The 25,107-nt window shown below is 36.9% G+C and overlaps 1 long non-coding RNA gene across 1 annotated transcript in view; it reads right to left on the bottom strand.

Annotated features, from left to right (window-relative positions):
• LOC130453527 (uncharacterized) overlaps positions 1-23,402 on the bottom strand; it is a 192,697-nt gene extending 169,295 nt beyond the window's left edge. The window contains exons 1-2 of the long non-coding RNA XR_001626495.2: positions 18,730-23,402; positions 4,541-4,666 (exon numbers count right to left, since the gene is read on the bottom strand). This is a non-coding gene — a long non-coding RNA (uncharacterized LOC130453527). The remainder of the gene's footprint in view (positions 1-4,540; positions 4,667-18,729) is intronic.
• Between the last annotated feature and the right edge of the window lie 1,705 nt (positions 23,403-25,107).

Below are 25,107 nucleotides of genomic sequence, written 5' to 3'. Positions count from 1 at the left end.
AGTATTGACTCCAGGACGGAAGGTAAAGGTTTAAAAAAAAAAGAGAAAAAGACCCTAAAAACTATCTCAGTCAGCAATCACATGACCAAGTGACAGTTAAGGGTAACACCAACTTTGAACATAAATTCATTTGTAAAATCTTACTGAATATGGTGAAATATTATGAATAGTATTGCCTAATAAACAGAGGGAAAGTCTTCTGAGTCATGTGACCAACAAAGTGGCTGACTAGACATTTTCTCCAGACCTCCTGAATGCTCAAATTTCTCAAAATAATAATTATGTGTAAGAGGCAAAGTAATTGTAGCATCTCCATAGTTTAAGACACCAAAAATCTAATGATTTAACAACTGAAAAAGATAATCCCTAATATCTACCTTCTTTACTCAGCACTTCTTCCCCTAATAACCCCACATTCCGACAAAGCAGTCCAATGACCCACAGGCAAATGATCTGGGATATATTCATCAATTTCCTTGATGTTGCCATAGTCTCTATCAGCATCCAACCATCCACCACTCTGTGGCAACAAGCACCAAAGTGTAACCCTATCCCCCACTTTGTACAGAAGAGGTAGAGGTATAGGAAAGAAGAAGCACACTGACTGGGGCTGCAGCACTCTGCTGTTACAATATTCAGGAAGAGGAAACTAAAGATCAGAGAGACCAGAGGTAGGGTAGCAGCATGTGGGAGAAGGGGAAGGTACCAAGTCTGAAGGAAAGTCTTCTGTAAACCATGTAGGGCCAATATTGACCCCTCCCCCAGAAGTTGCCTGGGGCAGAAATTTAAGGCTGGGGAAAAATGAATTACCAACATAAAAAAAAAAGGTTAAGATAACTTTGAAATCCAGCTTTTAAGGTATCCATGATTAAAGGAAAAGGAATAAAAAATGAGTGACAAAGGGGGCAGCTGGGTAGCTCAATGGATTGAGAGCCAAACTTAGAGACAAGGAGGTCTGAGGTTCAAATATGACCTAAGATAATTTCCAGCTGTGTGACCCTGGGCAAGTCACTTAAACCCCACTGCCTAGCCCTTACTACTCTTCTGCCTTGGAACCAGTACATAGTATTGACTCGAAAGTGGAAGGTAAGGGTTTTTAAAAAATGAGTTACAGGGAAAATAAGAGGAAAAGTCTGAAATTACTACTGAAGTTCCCAGAAAGAAGAAAACTCACTTAAAGAGTTGAACAACTAAATCACCAGGAAAGAAATTAAAACAGAAGAAAAGATGTTCACTAGGGCATCTAAATGAATCCAAACATCACTGAATAAATATTCCAAGACAAAGGAGATTGAATGAACACCTGATAAGGCAGAGAACTCTCTATATTACCAAGAGAGCATGGAACTAATGCAAGGAGTTTTCAAATGGTTCAAGAAAGAATTGTAAGAGCATAATTTATGGCCTGCATAGGCAAAAATAATTGTCAGAAGAAGAAAAGCTTGAATCCATAGTGATGTTTCTTTACATATCAGCAAAAGAGAGAATAATTCTTTTGGGAATACAAAATGTATAAAGGAAAAGCAAAAATCAATCATGTTAAAAGAACACGATCTTTATTCAAGCAAAATGTTTTCAAAGACAGGCTATGCAGGAACAATACAAGAAGTATAGGTCTCTCAGAAGAAAACAATAAGACAAAAACATTCTGAATTCCATAATATAAGAAATGATACAAGAAAACTGTCCAGAACTTCTGAATGCAAAAAAAAAAAGTACCAATCAAAAGAAACCACAAATCTCTCTCAGAAGGATAAAAAAATAACTATGCTAAAAACACCAAGACACAGTGGTTTAATCCAGCAATTCCTATGACAGAGAAAGGCAATAGAAGCAAGCAATAAATAAATAAATAAAATCAAAAGAAAGCTGAGAGACTCAAGCAAACAAAATCATCTGAAGGATGAATCTAGAAGGAGGACAATAAGCAGATAAAAATGAAAAAGGTGTACAGATATTTTATAACAAACCAAAGGACTTTCAAGGAAAGTCAGAATCATTGCACTTAGTCCCTAATGTCTTTATCCTTCTTATGTTTTTAAAGTAAGTGGAAATGGCACTGAACAAAATAAAGATGGGAAGAGAAACTAAACTATACTAAATATATACAGGAGAGGTTGATGCTAGAAAAGATAAAATTTTGCAAATATTTAAGTTATCTGGAAGTAGTCCCTAAGCATCTGAAGGGAGGGAAAATACCAAAGGAATAGAAAAAGTCTAGAACTTTATTATTGCCAAAAGAAGTGCCTAAGAAAACACCCATAATTCCAAGATAATTCCTAGGACAGGAAAAAAGGGTGAACTCTTTGAATCATAATGTCCCTAATTCTAAGGCTCCAGGCTTCAGATGTGGGTCTCATTTAACTGGAAGTCATTTTTTTAGCAAATTCAACTGCCTGGAAAAAAAAACAAAACAAAACATAAGTGAAAAAAAGTCTCTCTGCAGTCAAAAAGAGGAGTGTCAGAGACTATGTCTGAAATCTTCCTGAGGGTAGACCCTGTCATAATCAGCTTGTTTGTGTCTTCAATCCCTAGTCTATACAGAACTATAGTTACACAGAACAGGTACTTAATGATGAATAGAAATGTTTGTTGAAAGCTCATGCATTTTATTAATATGGAAGTTCTTTAGGCCCATTTTAGAAATCTAGTTTTTCTTATTTCAGAAACATTAAGTATGGTTATCTGGTTTACAAATTTATGAGATCAGAAACAGAAACTTAGAAGAGAAAAGTAGCTGGAATCAGGAAATAGCTAGAGCAAAAGTTGGAAGCTGGCAAAGATGAAAGAGACCCCCAAAATCCATCCACAAATCCTAAAAAAGTATATATAAGGCCTGAAAACAATAACAAACTGGGACCACTTGGTGAAGGCACAAACACACACACACACGCCATTCAACAACCTAAAGTTGTTACCATATTATTCACAGCCCAACAGTTGATGTGGACTGATAATTAAATAAACAATATTATTGCTACTATAAAGAGCAGGACAATTTCTTACCCTTTTGTGGTTCAGTCATTTTCAGTTGTGTCTGATGCTTTGTGATCCCTTTCGGGGTCTTCTTGGTTTACCATTGCCTTCTCCAGCTCATTTTACAGATGAGGAAACTGAGGCAAACAGGGTTAAGTGATTTGCCCAGAGTCACACAGCTAGTAAGTGTCAGAGGGCAGATTTGAGCTCACATCTTGCTGCCTCCATTCCATCTTTTGAGTCACCTAGCTACCCACGTCTTGTCCTTTTAGCTCTATCCACAATCTCGTTGATTCTGAACTATAAGCTATATAGGCCTAAGCTTCCTTTTCTAGACACTATTTCCCACTTTCTCATACCTATCCATGAAAGCTCATTCCTCTTATGAACCTTCTCCCAGTCTATCTTACTTTTTCTCTAAATAAAATAATTATCTTGGAGTCAGGAAGATCAGAGTTCAAAACCCAGTATCAAACATTTGCTAACTGTTGTGAGAATCAAATAGATAACATTTATAAAGTGCTTATCACAGTACCATAGTAGGTCCTTAATACATTTTTATTTATTTATTAAAATATGCATTATATATATATAAATATTTCCTTCCTTCCATGTTGCCCTATATATGTATAGACAATAGAATAATAATCTTTCAATAGAATATAAACTATTTGAAGGCAAAGATTTTTTTTTGGTCTTTACCTCTCCAGTGCCTAGCAAAGTGCCTCCATGTAGCCAGCATCCAAAAATGTTGCTGAGGTGAAATGAAGAAAAGTCTGAATTATTTTAGCATGCTTTATTTAAGAAGGGAAGTCTGTAAAAATATTTTATAAAGATTTCTATCAAAAACAGTTAACATTTTTTAAAAAGTGATGACTTCTACTTATGTGGGAAAGCTCACTCTCCAGTAATGCTACATCAAGGAGGCATTACAATCAATGAAACACAAACACCCCATCATCAGTCTTTTCAAAAAGTCTCTTCTGTTCAAGAATGGCAAACATTCAGAAAACATTAAATATTTTGCTTCAAACATTTTGACATTTAGGAAAGATGACAGCTACTAAAATGGATTTTTAAAAATACATTTTCTTGAGGCTTGGGTTTTGTTTTGTTTTGTTTTGTGTTATTTTTTACAAATTGTTGCAAAGCATCCTTTTTCGACCATCTGCACGTCTCCTTTTTTAATGTAGCTCTGAAACAACAAACAGCAAGTCTGGTGTGGTGACTAAACAACTAAGCAGCTTCACAGTAAACAATGATCCCCTGGTACTTTAAATTTAGCAGCTGCTCAAAGAAATTTTGATAAATGAACTACAACAGAATTTTACAAACTGGTTCTACTTGGTTCATCTCCAGTCAAACCTTTTGAAAGACCAATAAAGGGAATAGTTTTATGTACTGCTGGTGTAGGGAAGGAGGCGGAGAGGTAGGAAAAAATGATAGAAAGGTAAAAGAAAGACTGGAGGGGAGGAAAGAAGGGAGAGATTGGCCGAATGTGTTTACCAAATATCTTCTCTCTTAAGCTGTTTCACTAGATTTAGCCTTTTTGGGCTGTACTTACTTTGTATTCCATTTAATGCTGTGTTATTATTGTGACTTTTTCAATAACTTCTTCATCTAGTCTGTGTTACTTGAGAAATAAAGGTCATCATTTCAGTTGATCTATCTGTAATTCCTGATTTTCATGCTGAAGCATAAAATAGAAGAAAATAAATATCTGTGAATTTTACAAATGCAATAATTAGACCACAATTTAGTAACTCTAAAACATTTTAGGTTCTTTCTTTAAAACACAACTTAAAATACAAAGTTCAAATAGTTAGTAACCTACATAGTTAAAAACAAGGTGCTCTATTATTATAACCTTATAGCAGCCTTAGAGAAAATGTGAAAGAAAAGATATAATATGCCAAAAAGACTGATAAGTGAGGAACATTTCAGAGCAAAGCTTATTTGAATTTGATGTAAATCTAAAAGGATATGTGATAAGTTGATGAATTATTAGGTGACCTTTGAAAATAATGTGAATTTCATAAATGTTACCAATTTTATTGGTCAAAAAAAAAGCTTAACTTCTCCACATTAATCAGCTAATATTTGTAAAGAGCTTTAAGATGTAAAGTACTAAACACAGGTTATATTTTCAAATTCTTGATAGTTCATCTAAAATATCTTCCGTTTTTCACAATGAGGTTTCTCAGAATGAGCAATTCATCCATATAACAATCCAACTATTTTACATAAATAAGATCTATGCATGAGTTATTTTAAATGTCACATCAGAACTAGGTGTCATATAAGTTAAGGACTACTTAAAAGAGCAATATTTCGCAAGGCCAGACCAAAAAAAATGGTCAAAGTAGCCATAAATATTTTAAATGTACCCCCCATAGTTTAGATCACTTAGTAAACTTCAGGGAATAACAGGTTTTGTAGGGGAGAGATAGGAAAATAAGGAAGAAAGGAGAGGTCATCTCTCAATCTCCATCTCTTGGTCCTTTTCATCCTCAGTGTGTTTCTCTGACCTCTTCCTTCCCTAATAAGTCCATCTAGTTCATTTATACACATAACACTTATTATACCAACTCAGTAAAAGTTTATAGTCTATTATACGATTAAACTAACAGAAAACCTCCTTTCCTATTCCATTGACAAACATAACTTTTGATTGTGTGAGACACAAGACAGCTTATAGCCATAGCTTACAGTTGACATGCCATCAAAATTCTAGTAAGATGATTCAACGTCTTATTTTGAAAAACACATACCTGAATTTAGCTCAGGTAATAATATCCCACACATTCCTATATAACCTAACAAAGATAACAGGTTTGACCCGTCAAAATGTCCGATATTGTTATGTTTATATCTTATTCTGAATATATGTGACATATTAGAAACTTCTCATTTCTATAGGTGCAAGACTTTAGTCACATGAGCAGCATTTCCTCTCCCATCTTCTCTATGGTAAGTGGCAATAACATTCTCACAGGAAAAAGAAAGGATACACTGTTAATAGGCTCCCTGGGGTTTGGCGTCTTACAATTGCATTTTCGGTGATTACATCATGGTTTGGGCAAATTCAAATAGCATTGCTTATTCCCAAATGCATGGCACAGCAAATGTTCTTCAGTGAATCCATTCTTAATCCTGCCTCTTGTATTCTTTAAAGAGAAAATGCCTCCACATACTATCTCAGCAGGAGGCGAGGTAAAAATCAGGGTGCTTCCAAGCATTTTTGTCATTTTGTCATTTGCTGTAGCAAAATCTAGAGTGCTTTAGAGTAGGCTAACATGATACTGATGCCGTCTAATTTGAGGCACTTGGGCGACCTCCTCCTGTCTCAGTTTTCATTGTCTCATGCCCATTTCTGAAATGAATGCAACGTTGATAAATCTCTCAGTTCAGCTTCCTATCTAGGATCTCATATTTTCTTCTTATCCAGACACATGCTTAGATTCAGTCTTCCCCTTGATTTTTACTTTTTTGTTATGTGGAGCCCTTGACTTGATTCTGACAACTTTTATAGGTCAACCAGACTGAGGTAGAGAAGGAGAAAGAGAGAAACTGAAAGTTTCAGGGATATATAATCTAAGAAATGGCTGGAGAAGGCAGAGCAGGAAGGGAACTTGAGCCCAGGCAAGTCACAATTTCCCTGTGCTATAGTTTTTTCATCTATAAATAAGGGTGTTAGACTCTTCTAGATCTAAATCTAGAATCCTTAGAGCCCATGATTGTGCCCTCAACTTTGCTCTTAGGGGGATGCAGAAATGCTGAGGGCAAGAGGCAGGAATGAGTAATTACCCAAGGGAAAATACTAGAGAAGGATGCTATGAAACATCACTACTCCATTGTTGAGTTAGCTAAGGGGCTGACCAGAGCCATTGTTGGCAGCCTCTAGATCTATAGGATCCCAACAGGGTAATCCAACCCTATCAAGAATGTTGTCCAGAATCAATTTTATTATCAGATTTATCAAATTTATGTTTTAATGGAAAATTTTTTTGCTATAGGGCCAGGAACTTGGCCTATTAAAATTTAATATCAAACTTTCTGAACTGTAGGAAAGACAGATTTGGGAGTTTTCATATTAAACAAATTGAATTTAAACTAAATTAATTTATTAGCTCGTAATAGTTACATAACTTAAGTCGAGCTTTTTAAGATGGTAATTTGAAAGACATCCAAAAAAATTTAGCTCTAGCTAGAGTTGCTTTTTAAAAATCCATACTCTGGCAATTCAACAGGCTCTGAGTATATTTTGTTTCAGTTACTCTAGGCAATAAATATAAAACAACTATAACACACACAGACATATCCCTTAGTGTCGTCCGAGGTACTATCTCATTTGAGCTTCACAACAACCTCCTGAGGAGAGAGGCAAGGTGGAGATTATCATTTGTGCTCTACAGATTAGAAAATTGAGAACAAAGTTAAATATATTCTTTGCTGAATATGTGATGGCATATCAGGGTTCTGTTCTGAGCCCTCTTCCTCTTTCCTTTTATACTCTCTTCTTTAAGCATCTTATCTACTATCTTGGATTCAACTATCACCACCGTTTAGTATATTATACACAGATCAATATATCCAGTCCTAGTTTGTCTCCTGAATTCTAGTCCCATGATGACTAGATGCTGGGCATCTTCATCAAGATATTCTATTAGTATCTCAAAGTCAACGTGTCAAAAATGACCATATTGTCTCTTCTTCTGAGCTCACTCCTTCTAATTTCCCCATTTTTGAGGAAGATGCCACTGTAGTGCAAGATACCCAGATTTTACATCAGCATCATTTTTGACTCTTTGCTCTCTCTCTCTCACCCTACATATCCAATCACTTATCAAATCTGGTCAGTCCTACTGCTTGAATATCTTTCATATCTGTCCCTTTCTCTTCACTTGCACAACCACAACTCTACTCTGGACCCTTCATCACCTCTGATCTGAATGATTATAATATCTTCTAACAGACCTCCCTGACTCCAGTCATTCTTTTCTCCAATCCAACCTGTCTAGAGCTTCCAAACCAGTATCCCTAAAGCACAGACTAACCATGCTATTCCCTTGCCTAAGAAGCTTCAGTGGTTCCTGATAGCCTCCATGATAAAATACAATCTCTTCAGTTTGGCTTTGGAAAGCCTTTACAATCTAACTCTACCTTATATTCCAGACCTCTCCAGACCCCACTCCTCACAACAATCTGATCAAGCCTTCCTACTTATTGTTTCCCATAAACCTGCTATCTGTGGGTCCTTGCACAAACTGTTCCATGCTTAGAATGTTTCCCTTCTCACTCCTGCCTATTTTAATTTCTCTCTCTAGCTGAGGCTTAGCTCCTGAATAAGGTGAGATTTTTTATTGATCCTTCTAGTATTCTCACTCCCACCTCCAAAATTACTTTGGATCTACGGTATCTACATCAACATAAAATGGCAGCAGGTAACACCAGTTTAAAGAAAGTCTGACAAGGGAACCAACCAATCAGTCATCCAAAGGGCATTTAAAGATGAAAATAGAAGAATGACAACAAGAAGAAAAAGATCTCAAACATTTTTATAATACATTTTTTTGGTGTGTCATCAAAGATGGTAAAGACATCACACCTAGACTCTAACAGTGTAGTCCAACATGTGCAATGTAGAGATAGAAATAACAGAAAAAGAGAACAAACACAGGAAGTGCAATTGGATTTGACCAAGTATACAAAGAGGACAGCTGGGATGGAGCTGACCCAATTGCGAGAGCATTGACAGAGTGTTTCATGAAGTATCTAAAGGAAGGGAAGACATTAAAGGTATGGAACTAAGTTTTAAACTTTATTAATACTGAAAAAAGGTGACCAAGGAACATCAACAAATACCAATTTATACTCCTAATTTCCTTTCTACATAAAATTTTAGTAGAATAATTTATCCACAAATTGAAAGCATGCCTGAAGAGGGTACTAGAAAGGAATAGGCAGACTTAAAAAAGACATTTTACATTACGCCACACCTTTACTGCCACACAATTAACTGAAAGTTATAGACAATACAAGAACCCTGGCTATTTATTTGTTGATAATAATCAATCAATAAACATTTATTAAGTGCTTACTATATGCCAGGCACTGCTAAGTGCTAGAGAAACAAAACCAAAAAAAAAGGAAAAAATGCAAAGATAGTTCATGTCCTCAAGGAATTTGTATATTCTAACATGGAAGACATGTACATGAACAGATAAAGCAAGATATGCTCAGAGTATCTGGAAGGTAACCTTAGTAGGGAAGGCCTTTGATTTAGTAGAATAAAGCACCTCCCCAAAGACTCTTCTCCAGTAGAGTGCCTTCTATCCACACATATCACAGTTGCTCAAAATTATTTGAAAGATATAAGAGATAATTGTATTCACTGACCACATGATTATTTCAGGCAAGGAATAATAACAGGAAAACATATTTGCCAATGGTGTTTTCTACTGTCCTGTAGTAAATCTAACCCAGAGTGCAAATTGAAGGAAGTAGTGATTCTTTGTGGATGGTGTGGTCTTTCATGTGCTCCTTTTATTGTAAGGTGGCATGCTGGTTTCAGCAAGCCAGAACATTACAAATACCCCTGGGAAAAAATCAAAATCACTTGAAATAATTTGCCTATCTATCCGTGAATAAAAAGGAAGGTGGGCTAGTCCTAAATAAAGAGCAAAGAATGAATGATAGAGAGCCTAGGCATTCCACTGATATTCTCAAAATGTCAAGAGAGAGCAAGTAAGATGCTTCATGAAGGAAGGATCGTTCAACTGAACTTGCTCTCTTCAAAGTTACCAATGATTTTTTTACTTGCCAAACCCAACATCCTCTTCTCTATCTTCATCCTTCTAGATATCTCTGCAGCTTCCAACACTGTTGATCACTTTCTTGTCCTAAATGCTCTTTTTTTTCTCTAGGGTTTTGTAACACTGCTCTGTTCTGGGTCTCTGTCTGTCTGACCACTCTTTCTTAAGTATCTCTTCTTTATTCTGATTCATTCCCACTAACCTAGGGGATCCCCTAAGGGTTTGTCCTGGGTCCACTTCTTCTGTCCCTCTACTATCTTACTTGGTCACATCATCAGCTCCCACTAATTCAATTATTATCTCTATGTAAATTATTCTTGGACCTATTTATCTCAATCTAACCTCTCTCCTGACCTCCAGTCTTGTATCACCAATTGTCTACTGAATATCTCAAACAGGATGTCCCACAGGCATTTAAATATGTCCCAAACAGAAATTAGTCTCTTTCCTTTCAAAGCCTTCCATCTTGTGAAATTCCCTATTTCTCAAGGGAATCATCATTCTCCCAGTGACTCAGTCTGCCACTCAGGTTGGAAACCCTGGTGTCAGTCATTCTGGGTACTCTACTTGCATTCACGCTCCACATATTCCATCTGTTGCCAGTTTTTGTCATTACTACTTTCACAGCATCTCTTCTGTGTATCCCCTTTTCTTCACCCTCACAGCTACTATCCAGGAGCATGCTCTCACCACCTCACATCCATAATATGAACTGCTGAAATAGTCAGCCTCTTAGTCCACATGCCTCAAGCATCTCTCCATTGCAGCCTATCTTCTACTTCATGTCAAAGTGATCTTCCTAAATCATAAGTTTAACCATGTCACCCCACTTTCCTCCTCATTAACTCCAGCATTAAATCTCTGGCATCAAAGTCTTCCCTTCTCTCTTAGAATCTAGTCTAAGTATGAATTCAAAGGCAGAAGAGCAGTAAGGGCTAGGTAATGGGGGTTAAGTGACTTATCCAGGGTCACAAGGTCAGAAAGTAGCAGACCACAATTGAATCCAGGACCTCCCATTTCTAGGTCTGGTCTGGTCTGAATCACCTAGATGCCCCTTCTACTTGGCTTTTAAAGCCTCTTCCAACCCTGGCTTTTCCAGCTTTTTCCCTGCCTATCTCCATGCCTGTAACACTGCCTATTGGCTTTCATCAAGACAATTCAGAATGTGGCCTCAGACATTTCCCAGCTGTGTGACCTTGGGCTAGTCACTTAACCCCAATGCCTGACCCTTACCACTCTTCTTTCTTAGAACCAGGATTGGTTCTAAGACAGAAAGTAAGGGAGGGGAGGGAAGACAGCTCAAAGATCACCTTCTGAAAAGGATCACTCCCAATGCCCCTGACTACTAATACCTCCTCATTAAGATTGTCTCCCATTTACATTATATACATCTTCCATATTCGTAGTTGTTTGTATACTATCTCCTTCATTAGGATATGACATCTTTTTTTTTTAATCCTTACCTTCTGTCTTGGAGTCAATACTGTGTATTGGTTCCAAGGCAGAAGAGTGGTAAGGGCTAGGCAATGGGGGTCAAGTGACTTGCCCAGGGTCACACAGCTGGGAAGTGTCTGAGGCCAGATTTGAACCTAGGACCTCCCATCTCTAGGCCTGGCTCTCAATCCACTGAGCTACCTAGCTGCCCCCTAGAATATGATATCTTTAAAAGAAGGGAGAGTTTGTTTTTGTTTTTCCCCTCATCTCTATATCCCTAGACTTCAACATAATAGCTGGGACATAGAGAAAATCTAATAAATCTTGTTGATTGGTTGGTTGCACTGGTGGGAGAGCATTTACAAGAGCTTCACAGGATGGGCTGCCATGAATGGGTTGCAATTTGCAATGTTGAAGGAATAGTCACATCTATTAAAACACAGATCCATTAGAAAATGTGAGAATTTCAGTATATTTTGCATTCATCTAACTATGTGCCTGTTCTTTCCTAACAGCATAATAAAAGTTCCTTGAGAGCAAGAATTGTTTCATTTTTGTGTCCTCAAACCTAGCACTCCCTAGTAGTACACAGTAGGTTTACTACTGGGGGGAGGGGATGCAAAAGACTACTATTCTGGAATATTCTTCCCCTTTTTGTTTCCCCTCAACCCCTTCCCTAGTCCACTCAGGAGAGCCCTAAGGTTCCCATCACCATCAAGGACACCCAATCTCCTTGCCTTCTCCTTTTTACTGATCATTCAGAACTCAATCTGAGTAATTTACTGTTCTCGTGGCTTAGATGAGATGGAAGCCATCAACTGTAATATAAAGGACTACCAGGCCTTACCATCTGCTTTGACTCTATAACCTGCTGACTCCCAACATTTTCATATGACTATTGACATAGAGTAAGGACCCCTGGGTCTTGCCATCCATCCAGCTGCTGAACCCTTAGGATTTTCAGGCCTTTCCAAGGACCCTGTAATTAAATTTTCTTTTATGTGTTTTCTCCCTACCTTTTATGTGTGAGCAACTGGAGAGGAAGGATTTTCTTGCTTTTTCTTTTTGTATATCCAGCACTTAAAATAGTGCTTGATACAAAATATAGCTCTTGATAAATACTTTTTTTCATTAATTCCTTCACTTAAAAAATATTTCTTGTATTACTTGAAGTGATTTGCACAGGTGTCAAAGAATTAGAACCCAGTTCTCCTGACTCCTAGGCCAGTGCTAACACTACGAAACATTAAAACTATTTATGAACTTATTTATACTTGAGGCAACATATAAAAGACCAAAAACAATTTTTTAAAAATATAATTTTATATTTATAAAAAGTCTACAAACTCAATGGAAAATCATTTCATCACTAAATATTTTAAGTATTTAAATCGGGGAAATCAATGTGGTAACAATATTTTAAGAGGATATGCAGCTTTTTTTATTCAGAATCTATAATGACACTAATAAGCCATTTAGTGCTTAAAAGAGAGAAAGGAAGGGAGAAATGGAAGTTTGAGGAAGAAAAGAGCCTAACAAAGAGCAAGGAGGGTTAAATGGTTTATTTTTGATGTATAAAGCTTAATTTGTAAATACTTAATACAAAACCCAAAGAATTTAAATAACGTCTAAAGAACAATAACAACAACTAAAAAAGCATCAAGGTCTCCATTTAGTAACCAGCAGGCTATGATTTCTCACCCAGGAATAAAAAAGAAACATAGAGAAGTTTTAGGTCAATGGCAAAGCCTGTCTGCCTGTCTGGGAAATGTGAATCCTAATTAATGTGTTGTAGTTCTAAATTAGAAGCTGCCAAAAAGAGATTGTGCTGCAATAGGTTCACCTTAGCTGCAGACAAAGCAATGCATCCCTCCTGATATATTAACATAATTAAATGGATAACTGTTCACTAACATGTTCACCATCACCACTGGCCAGAAGCAAAATACCAAAACACTCATCTAGTCCTTTGAATTTGCTTCCTCTATAACTGCTTATAGGAAATCTGCCAAGAGGACCCTCTCATTTAGACAATTACACTGAAGCATCTGGTTCATACCACTGTGAAGATGCAAGCGAATGGACCTTTTTATTTTAAAACAGACATATCTTTCAAATGCATTTCCAATGTATACAACCCTGAAGCCTTTGCTACATAAAGCTTCACTTAAAAGGTTTAGATTTGGCTTTGCTCTTGGGAGAGAATGAGGACCTTGGGAAGAGAGGGGAATGGGTTAATAAAATGTAACAAGATGAAGGCAGAAATATGGAAACACTTTTTTATGAAGGATTCATATTTTTGCAGCCAAACTCAAGAACAGTAAACCATCATGTCTAAAAAATATAGGGAAATCAGTGAGCAGTTCGTTTTCTATTGAAATATCCTTCTGTTATTTTAATGATCTGATCTGAAAGGAAGTGGCAGGGCTCCGCATCACCCTGAGCTTGATGTCAGCAATAGGCTTGGTCCAGTCAATCACTGACATGATGGAAACACTGAGCTGCCATTCACCAGCAGGGGGCACTGCAGTGTCTTCTTTCTCTAGGCAATACCATTCAAAATCTGACGATATTTTAAAAAAGCATATTTCAAGAGACTGGAAAGAAATCTGTCATCATTTTAGACATATAACTATCCTGCCACGAAATTCCTAGGGCATCTTTTTCATATGTGTCTCAGTTACCTACACGTGATACCCTCTATACCTGGGTGTATTTCAAACCTCAAAAATGGCACCAATTATTTGTCATTAGCATCCAAAGTAAAAGCCTACCTCTGAATTCATTCCGTGAACGTGACCATCATAACTGTTCATAAGTTCAAACCGTTTAATGTTTCATTAAGCAATGTTTAGCTCTCATTTACCTACACTGATAATTCTAGTGAATCACCCCAATTCAACAAGTATTTAGTAAGTTCTTACTGCTATGTGCAAGATACTGTTAGGGGTACTAAGATAAACATGAAACTCTCCCTGTTCTCTAGCGGCTCATGTCCTAGTGGAATAGGAAAACACTTAGAAAAATCAAATACAAAATATATACCACATAACAGAGAAAGTGGGGGAGAAGGCAAGCCAACAGACATCTATTAAGCACCTACAATGTACCAGGCAGTGTGCTAAGTTCTGGGAATAAAAAGAAAGGCAGCAAGTCTCTACTCTCAAGCACCTGCTAGGCTAATGAAAGAGACAGCATGAAAATAAAAATGTCTAAATAAGATATATACAGAATAAATTGGAAATAATCAATAGAGAAAAGGGATTAGCATTAAGATGGATGGGGAAAAGGTTTTTTAGAAAGTGAGATTTTTAGCTGGGACTTGAAGGAAACAAGAAAACAGAGATGAGAAGGAAGAGAAATGCAGGCATGCAAACATTTGGTGGAAATGCCCAGAGATGAAGTGTCTTATACCAGAAACAGCAAAGAGGCCAGTGCTGCAGGATTACTGAGGACCAGGGGGGCAGTAATATATAAGGACAGTGTAAGGGTAGGAGGGAACCAGACAGGAAAAGGCCTTAAAAGTTAAACAAGATATCCAATTTGATCTTAGAGGTAAGAGGGAGCTGCTAGAGTTTATTGAATGGGGTATGGTAGGGGAGAGGAATGTAAGGGAAGGGATATAGTCAGATCTGAAATTTAGGAAGATTAATTTGACAGCTGGGCAAAGAATGGTCTGGAGTAGGGAGAAACTGAAGGCAGAGAGACCTCTCAGTGGGCTCCTGTAGAAGTTCAGGGATGATGACCTGCATCAAGATGGTGGCGGCATCAGAGGAGAGAAGGGGCATATATGCAAGAGCTGTTATGATATGTAAAACTGTCAGGATTTAGCAATCTATGTTGGAGAAAAAACTGTGTGAGAACAGAAAAGACTTCATAAACATAGCTCTTAAACCTAGCTTTGAAGATATGACTCATACCAGGAAATAAGAGGTCATTCCAACTATGGGGAATGTTCTACATAAAGGCACAAAAACAGCAGAGAGCTAGTTCTATAAGGGAATTAATCAGTCGCTGATTTAGTGGGATGTTTCATGACCTTTGTTTCTATAGATAGCCACTTGCTTTTGTTCTCAATTACTTCAAGTCATAATTTGGCTAATTCAAGATCTTCATTTTTAAGGCAGCCATCCAAATATTACTATTTAAAACATGTTTAAGAACATCAGTGATCTAACCTGACATTCCAACTTAGTAGATGCCCTGTTTTTTGGCTTTAGGATTGCTATCAGGAATTATAAATGTGACTACTACTGTCTTTATATTCAAATAAATTAAATAAAAATTAAATACTTGCTACGTGTTTAAGGCACTATAGGCTAAGTAACTGGGAAACAATGATGTCACCTAATGCGAACCCATATTTTTAAAGCATAGTTTATTTAGCAATCATTAATATGCAAAAAACCACTTTAAATAATAATCCCATTAATAGATCAAAGATCAAATGGATTAATGCTTAATATCAATATACTTCCCAATTATTAGATCTCTCCAAAAATTGAATGGACTTCCTCAAGAGTAGCAGATTCTCAAAGTAGAGGCTAGATGACTACTTGCCATAGATATTACAGAGGGACTGCTGTTGGAGTATAGGGCAAACATTTAGAGGCAGCTAGATTGCTGGTCAATATCAATCAATCAATAGGTTGCTGCACTGGGCTGTGAATCTTGAAATTTCTCAGACTTGTGAATGTTAAAAAATTCCCCATTGGGGAATTCTCCATTGGGACAATTCCCTTTAGGGACCATTCCCCATCTAAAATGTGAGAACTCTACTTAGATCAGAAATGGGAAGACCTCTACTCCACCCATACTTAAGACTGCTTTAGGGAAAAAAATTCCTTGCAGAACAATGAAAAGTACTTAAACCCATACTTATAATAAGGCAAAAAGGGTGCTAAGTCTAAGTCAAGTCAAGTCAAGCAACTTGTGAATTTACAAGGAACGAAGAACTGGGAAACTTACTCAGAGCTTTCCTGGTGTGAATTACTCAAAAATCCACACCTTCTTAGGTTGGACTAAGAATGGTCTGTCCTTTGAAACACGTCTACTGTGATTGGTGGATGTAAGAATTTAGGGGAGGTGACAAAGGAGAAAATGCCCTATATAAGGAGATGAGAAATCCGAGTAGAAAACAGTCAGCTGGGAAAGGCTGAATTGAAGTGTCTTTCTCTCGGGACTCTCTCGGGGACATTGGGCACATTCAGATTCAGGCATTGAGCTGGTGGAGTCAGCTGAGATGGAGCTGGCCTGGTGTCACTAGAATCCTTGCTTAGACAGATCTTGTGGTGAGTGATAAAAGACTGACTGATCTCTCTCTCTTAAGACTCAGGTCTAGGGCATGTTGGCTCAAGGCCCTTCATACTTATTCCTTTCTTACTCCTTCTCTCTTTCTTTGATTCCTCATTGTATTATTAATTAAAGTCTCTATAAAACCCAGTTGACTTGGGTATATTCATAATTGGGAATGTTTCCCTGGCAACCACCTTATATATTGATTTAAAACAAGACACTGTGGTGAAAACATATTTCCTGCAGTCACAATTTACTCACCCACTCTTATATCTATCACAATTTATATCTTCCACTATTTTAATCACTACAGTTTATGACCCTCAACCATTTTAACTATTATAGTTTATGGCTCCCACTCTTTTAAATGCCACAGGGCCTGGGGTCAAGAAGACTCAAGTTCATATCCTGCCTCAAATACTTACTAGCTGTGTGATCCTAGGCAAGTAATTTAATCTCTGTTTGCCTTAATCCACTGAAGAAGAAAATGGCAAACCACTCTAGGATCTTGCCAAGAAAAACCCATGCACAATAATGGCATTCTGCAGTCTATATGACATATGTAGTCCACATGAGGAGTTGGACACTACTGAACAATAGCAAGGATGACCTTTAAGACATTTTCAAACTTTGAAAATATTGCCTTTCTAAAAAATCATTCTGAGAAGGAGCCAGAGAAGAGACAGTTTGTTACAATGCACTGACTATGGAGTCAGAGAAAATGGGTTCAAATGTTACCTCTGATTAGTCACTTTAACCTTCTTCATCTGTAAAACTAAGAGGTTGGATTAAATAGTCTCTGAGATTTCTTTCAGTTCTAAGTCTGTGGTCCTACACTTTCTAGGTTCCTCTCCTCTAGCTCCTACTTTAAAAAAAGAATCATAGAAGATGAGCTTTGGAAGGAACTTCAATGATGATCTATTCCAAAACCATCTTTTTACAGATGAGGGAACTGAGTCACTGGGAGAAGTATGATATTTCAGAAACACAATGGAAAAACAAGGATGTAGATTGTATTTAACAGTAAGTATTTAATGGATTAATAGTTGCTGTCTGAAGAGACTGATTATTAACCATTGCCTGAAGCCAAAATTAATTTGTGAAAAATTGAACACTTTGTTCTAACATTAAAATCATAACTGTTTTTAGTTTATCACATAACGCTTAAATAAAATTTTAACATATGCATATATAAGCTTCTATATGTGTGTATATTACACACACAAGAAATAACTATTAAAGTCTTATACTCTGATGCTTCACCACAACTGGGAAGAGATACTGGATTACTGAAAGCTATTACTATAGATCACAAGTTCTAACAGGTTGTAAACAGCTGAAACGACTTCAAGTGAAAGCACAAGCTTAGTTAAATTCAAAAAGGGGATGAATTCTTTGACCAGAACAACTCTCAAAGACCATTGACTTAAAGGAAAAGGGATTTGGAGACTGTCAGAGGCGGAAGTTCCCACTCTAAAGAAATTCCAAATCATTCATTTCTTTAAGATATATTGAGAGACCAATAGAGATGGAGGAATAGGAGGAAGCAGTACAGCCTGGATCCTCCAACAATATTCTGAAGTTTCAGAAACAGCTCTAATACTAGAACTCTCAGTTCAGGTTTGATGTTGGGACAAAATGGGGTACTTGAGAGTCACTGAACAATTAACAAAAGGAGGTTTAATATGCCATGACACCATAATGATATGCAATAAGGCCAAAGGGTCACATAGCTTCTCTGGAAGCAGTCCCCATCGTCTCCATGGGGAAATGTTTCTGGTCAGCAGAACAAGAAATAGAAAGAACTTATCTAGTCTTCAAAAATCCACTCTATTCAGGGATCTTGAATTCCCAGGAGCAGAGACTTTTTATGCCCTTTAATGACCAGGATGCTATATCAGGGAAGCCAGGGCCAGTCACTTTGTCTCATCTTAGATAAAACCTCTCCATGTTGTGGGTGGGAAGCAAAAAGCTGTGTCAGGAGAACATTGCTCATATCACACTAAGAAAACTTTGGACAGAATTGTGATTGGAAAATTGAAGGAAGAACTACAGTGGAGCCAGTCCAGTTTCCAGTCCAAGATGACAAATTTGGCCTATAGGAAAGTAGCCAGGGCAAGAACTATGGAACAGTGGTGGGCCATGATCAACAGACTCAGTTCCCAGAACCCTAAGCTATGCCAGCAGTAAGGGGAGATCTAGAACTGACCTTGGACTTTCCTCCCAGCCCAGTACTCCAGTTTGGGGTCTCTAAGAGAGACCAAGAAGAACTCAGCACCAAGAGCCCAGAGCTCAGGGTCACCCAGATTAGATTGTAATCACAGTTGCTATGCAGGAGTACAAGCCAACAATGGGGTAAAGAATCTCTCAGAAGGGCTAGAATCATATACCGTATTAGAATTGTATTGGAGAGGGGAGTTTGAGAAAGATGATAAGGGGAGTCAAAAGATGTTACTCCAGGAAGTAATTGAAGGAAGGAAGCTGATTTCTTAGCCCCTCCTTTACTTCCTGTTCTTCCTCACTAAGTAAATTAATCCAGAACTTCTCACAGATGGTAAATCAGCTCCTACCTCTGATAACAAAACCCTTCAGACCAATTTCTTTAGTTAAAGGATCTTTTTATTCTCTTGGGGGGAAGGATATAAGGAGAAGACTTAGAAGGAGGGAAAGGGTTTCCCTATTTCTAAATTGTATCAATTGTTGAAGGCTGTGAAGAAAGTCTCTTAAAAAAAAAAGAAATGAAATATCTTCCTCTGAGGGAAGATGGCAATAACCCTGCCAGGGTCTTTTCTGGGCTCACAATAGGAGTAGAAAGGTAATGGCCAGAGAGAAGATGAAGTGGTCTGTCTTCAAACCACCTTCAAGCAGAAGTCAAGTCCAGTCAGCTGGGGGGTCCAATTGTCCCTTCTTCAAACTTCCATGGAATTCTCTCTCTATCACCTCCCCCAATGATCTGGGTTCCATGTGTTCTTGAGCTCTCCTTGCTTTGTATATCATTATTCTGTCTGTGCCCATATTTCCTCAATCACAATACTCAGTCTCCAAAGCTCCCAATTTGGCCAGTAAAACTGAAAGAATGACTTTTTTAAAAAGATAAAACAGCATTATGAAGAGAGGAATACCCAAGATACTAATCTAGAGCAGAATAACTCTGAAACCCCTACAAGCAAAGCCTCCAAGAAAAACACAGCTTGTCCATTAGATCACTTAGAAATCTTAGAAGAAATCATGCAAGAACTAAAAACTGAATTTAAAATTTTAAGTTAAAAGAGAGCAATAGAAGAAAAAACTAGAAAAGAATCAAAGAGCTATAAAGAGACTTGAGGATAGAATTAATAACTTTCCACAAGTGGTACAAAACCTTGAGTAACAGGCTCTCAAATTATTGAAAATCAAAAGATTGAAAAACAGAAAGAAAAAGGTGAGGTTTATCTCCTATTTTCTAAAAACAACAAAATCAAATGGTAAAATATAAACAAGCAATAGGAAAAAGAAGAAAAGAAGGGGAGAGGGGAAAGGAAATACCATAGAAAAATGGGGGAGGAATAGAGAGAGGCATTGTCAGATAGAACTGGAGGAAGGGGGCAAGCAGAAAGTTATAAGAATGAAAAAGATCAGGCATTTTAAGCCATACTTTGAACTGATGCAGAATGAAATGAAAAGAACCAGGACAACAATTTACACTGTAAGAAAAATATTGTAAAAACAATTCATTTTGAAATACTTAAACACTCTGATCAATACAATAATGAACTATTCCTAAGGACCAATGATTCAGAATTCTGCTCATCTTCTGGAAAGAAAGGTGATCAACTAGATATATTCAGAGTGAGATACACATTTTGGACATATTCAATGTAAGGATTTGTTTTCACTATGTGTATTTACTGGAGAGAGCTAGGCGATATGGTGGATAGAGTGCCAAGCCTAGAGGTGGGAAGATTGATCTTCCTGAGTTCAAATCCTGCCTCAGATACTTACTAGCTCTGTGACCCTGGGCAAGTCATTTAACCCCATTTCCCTCAGTTTCCTCATTTGTAAAATCAGGCTGTAGAAGAAAGTGACAAAACATTCTACAACATTTGCCAAGAAAACCCCAAATGGGGTCACAAAGAGTCAGACAAAACTGAAAGACAACTGAATAATTTGTTGGAAGATTTTAGTTTTCATTTTTCAGTAAGGGTTGGGGGTGACAAGGAGAAAGTCAGATGCTTGTTCATTGAAAAGAAATTTTTTAATGCAATAAAATGTATTGAAAAAAATAGTCTCCCAATAATGGCAGATAGCTACATATCTCATAATACTATGAACTCAGAAGAATTAAAATCATGAATAACTTAACAATCTATACGTATGATGGACATAATTAGGCTGTCAAATGTTAACAAGAGTGACATAAGAGAAATCATGGAATATAAATACAGTTGAAAAGGAAGGTAGACTGGACAACACGTAGTAGAAATTTAAGATATAAAGTAGACAATTCAAAGAGTCTTCTTGAATGTACATGGTGAGTGGATCTTCTCCAACAAATACAGTATATGGGAACATATGGGCAAGAATCATAAATGGGAAATCATAGGAGAGTTTTGGCCTGCATTGGTTCAGGAAACACTAATACCAGTGAGATCACAGATTCATTTAAGTACCAAAGCAGTAAGAAATTTTAAAAAAGAAATTTAAAAATAAAATCTGACAAGTATTGAATAGATTAATGGATACTTTATTATAGAACAAATGCATATTTCCCCTTGCACCCCTCAGTTACTCTTTTTGACTCTTGAAGTTGAATTAAGGTTCCTGCTGATAAATCATTTAAAAATCATATTACATAAAATTTTGTCTTCGAAAGCTGAAGCAGATGCTATGTAAATCTTTGCATCAAAGGCTGCCAAAAAGCTACTTAGCAAATGTAAACTGGAAGAATACTGAAGGGAAATGAGATGGAAAATATAGGGAACAGAGTGTTCTCCTTTGTTTTAACTAACAGTTCATTATTTGCTGAATAAATCATAACAGCAGGAATTAAAAAAGGATATTATCTTCTATAATTATAGCTAGAGACAACTAGAATAATGGAAATAATGGGAAAGGAATTTAAATTGCATAACTAGGGAAAAGATTCTTAATGCAGAGTCTATGAATATATTTTTCTAAATATTTTTATGGTTTTACTTCATTATAATTGGTTTCCTCTGTAATATATTTTGTTTTATGTGATTATTCTGAGACGATGACCACAAGCTTTACCAGACTGTCAAAGGTGTCTATTACACACAAAAAAGTTAAGAATCTCTGAATTGATAATAATGATGATAGCTAACATAAAGTTTGCAAAACCTTTTCAGATGTTGACTCTTGATTCTCAGATTCATCTTTGTCTCTTCCATGACTCCTAACATAAGACCTTGAACACAGGAGAACTGCAATAATATTTGCTGAAAGAACGAATTATGCAACTATTCCAATAATATCTTTATCACCAACTCCCATAGTTCCAAATTACCTACCCTTCTGTCTCTCCAAATCCAATCCCAATTTTAAGGCATAGCTCAAAAAACCTCCTCCATTAAGACTTTCTAGACTATGTTGGTATTCATGGATTTCCCGGATTAACTGTATTGCTTTTTATATTGTCCTCTAGGCATTTTATGTTTAGCCTAATCTCCTAGACTAGAATGGGAGATCCACTAGGATGGGAAGTAGTAGACCCTTTTACTTCTTTTACATCCTTGGCAGAGTCTAGCTTAGAGCTGGACACATGGTCTACTTTAAGTAAGTAGTAAATACTTTTTGATTAAAGTCATTTTCTCCCAAGTAATTATAGCATCACGGGACTGAAAGGAATGTTGAAATGTCATTTGGTCTGGTTTAATATTCTCAGTAAAAGACATCAAAGCTATAACATGGTGGAAAGAGCACTGAAACTGGTATTGAGAATCTTGTGTTCAAATCCTGACTATACTATTTATGACTTCTGAAAATCAGTTACCTCAGTGGGCTTCAATTTTCTCATCTGCAAAATGAAAGTTGTACAAAATAATCTCTTAGGTCAGTCAAGCAATAAACATTTATTAACCACCTACTATATGCCAGGCAACATGGCCTCAAGGATCTTAAGAATCTAATGGGGGAAGACAACACAGAAAAGAAAGCCCAAAAGAGAAAATTGGAAGGAGTGCCAAGCACAGGGGCAAGATGGAGAAGGGAAGTGCTTAAAAGTGGAAATAGGGTTTTCTTAAAGTAAATTAAGCGAATAAAGTTCTAAATTGACTAAATAATTTAATTTTAAAAAATAAAGTAAATTAAGCTAAAATGACTAAAGAAACAAAGTGCTATGTTTATAGAGGAGGGTGGATCTTCATTTGGGGTAGTTACTAGAATTTCTACTCCCTGAACATAGCCTCCTTATACATCAATAGATCCAGTTTGTGTGGGCCCTATTTCTCTATTTTTTGTTTATTCTATTCTAGAGCCAATCATATTCAGGTAAAGAAGCTGTTTTCAGATAGATTTATTGTACCCATCCAATTTCCCTAATTAGATTGTAGGATCTCTGAGGACAAGGACAGTGTCCATTTTTCATCTTTTATTGCTAGTACCTAGACAATGTCCTGTATTTAATGAGTGCTTAGTGATAGTTCACTTAATTAAATTGAATCAGCACAGGCTGAAAAAGAAGCACAATATTATTCCATTTTGAAAAAATAGTAATCACACCTTTCTATTCTCATCTTTGGAAGGAAATCTTTATTCACATATGATTATATCTGACATATGAATTCATAAATCACTAAAATGAATATAATTTTCTTGTTAATAAAACTACATAAAGCACAAATGTTTATCTGGTTCTAGATATCAATCAAACAATAAGTATTTTTATTAGGTACTTACTCTATTCCAGGGAAGATAAGGATCCAAAGCAAGGCAAAAGATCCTTGCCCTCAAGGATTCTGTATTTTAATAATAAGTAAATAGAAGATATGGGTTATTTTTCAGTCATTTTTCAGTTGTGTCTGACTTTTTGTGACCCCATCTGGGATGTTCTTAGTAGAGATAACTGGAATAGTTTGCCATTTCCTTCTCCCACTCATTTTTCAAATGAAGAAAGAGGCAAATAGTTAAGCGATATGCTCAGAGCCTAGTAAATGTCTGAGGGAAGATGAGTCTTCCTGACTCCAGGCCCAGCACTCTATATTCTGGACCACCTAGCTGCCCTTAAAAAAAAAAAAAATATATATATATATATATATATATATATATATATATATGGTACATAAAGATGAGAAGAAAGATAACTTTAGAGGAGAAGGATCAAATGGCTAAAAAAAAAAACAAGGAGAATCCCTATTGTTATGGGAAATTTAAGGAAGAGGAAAGGGTGAAGGAAAAGCAAAACAGTTAAATAAATGTTTATTAACAAATAGGGAATGATGGGGAAGGGAAGAGGATAATGGACCAGCTTACTAATTAACCCCCGATACTTAACCCCCTATAGTTATTTTCTAAACTTGTCTAAACTAAACTACACTGAAGCTAGCTAAGGATAAGTCCACTCAAAAAGCCCAGATTCTCACAGAGTCCTTAGTGGGTCAGGCAGCAGAGATCCAGTCACAGAGTCCTTAGAAGCTCCAGAGAGAGGGAAATCCTCTTCCAAATCACTCTGTCCGCCAGAATGAAGTGGGGAACTTCCTCTTCACCTTTGCTTGATGTTATTATGAGGGTAGGCAGCTTGATAGATGGGCTTGTCCAGGGAGAGTCCCAGATCCACACCTTCAGGCTTGAACTCCAGACTCCAGACAGACTGAGAGTCAGTTGAAAAACTGCTTTCTCTAACCCCTTAGAATTCTGACCCAGCCAGCTCATGTAGAATCCATGGCTTGAGGGCTGTCAATCAGTCCTTTGCAACTTCCTTTGCTACACTATGGAATGTGGCCATTAGGGCAGGATCTACAAGGAAGCTAGGAATGTCAAGAGGAAGAGGTGAAGAGGGAAAACATTCTGGGCAAAGGCAGAGACAGATGTTTGAGAACAGTAAGTAAGCCACTATTGCCTGGAAAGATAAGAATATTATAGGTTGTAAAGAACCTTTAAGACCAACCAAGCTTAATAGGTACTTTAAAAACCTGTAATGTATGTCTGTTTAGACAGGCAAAAAAGCCATTTAAGAATTGGAAGGAGGCAGTTGGGTGGCTCAATAGATTGAGAGCCAGGCCTAGAGACAAGAGGTCCTAGGTTCAAATCTGGATTCAGACACTTCCCAACTGTGTGACCCTGGGCAAATCACTTAATCCTTATTGCCTAGCCCTTACCACTTTTCTGCTTTAGAACCAATATTTGATTCTAAGATGGAAGGTAAGGGTTTAAAAAAAAAAAGAATTGGGAGAGTTGCATCTCTTCTAATTTCTAGATTGTGAGACTCTAAAAATCTACTGTTTAGATCTTCCTCATGTTTTCTTGAGTAACACATAAAAAGTTAAAAATCAAATTACATAAAAGATGAAGTTTTAACAACATACAAACCATAAACAAAAAGGAAATCATTACAGACTTAGCTTAAATCATGAATAGTTTGGGAATACAG

Source organism: Monodelphis domestica, chromosome 1, assembly GCF_027887165.1.
Source record: "Monodelphis domestica isolate mMonDom1 chromosome 1, mMonDom1.pri, whole genome shotgun sequence".
NCBI classification, from domain to species: domain Eukaryota; kingdom Metazoa; phylum Chordata; class Mammalia; order Didelphimorphia; family Didelphidae; genus Monodelphis; species Monodelphis domestica.
Note: the sequence above shows the minus strand (reverse complement) of the source record. Positions and strands in the feature narration are given on the sequence as shown.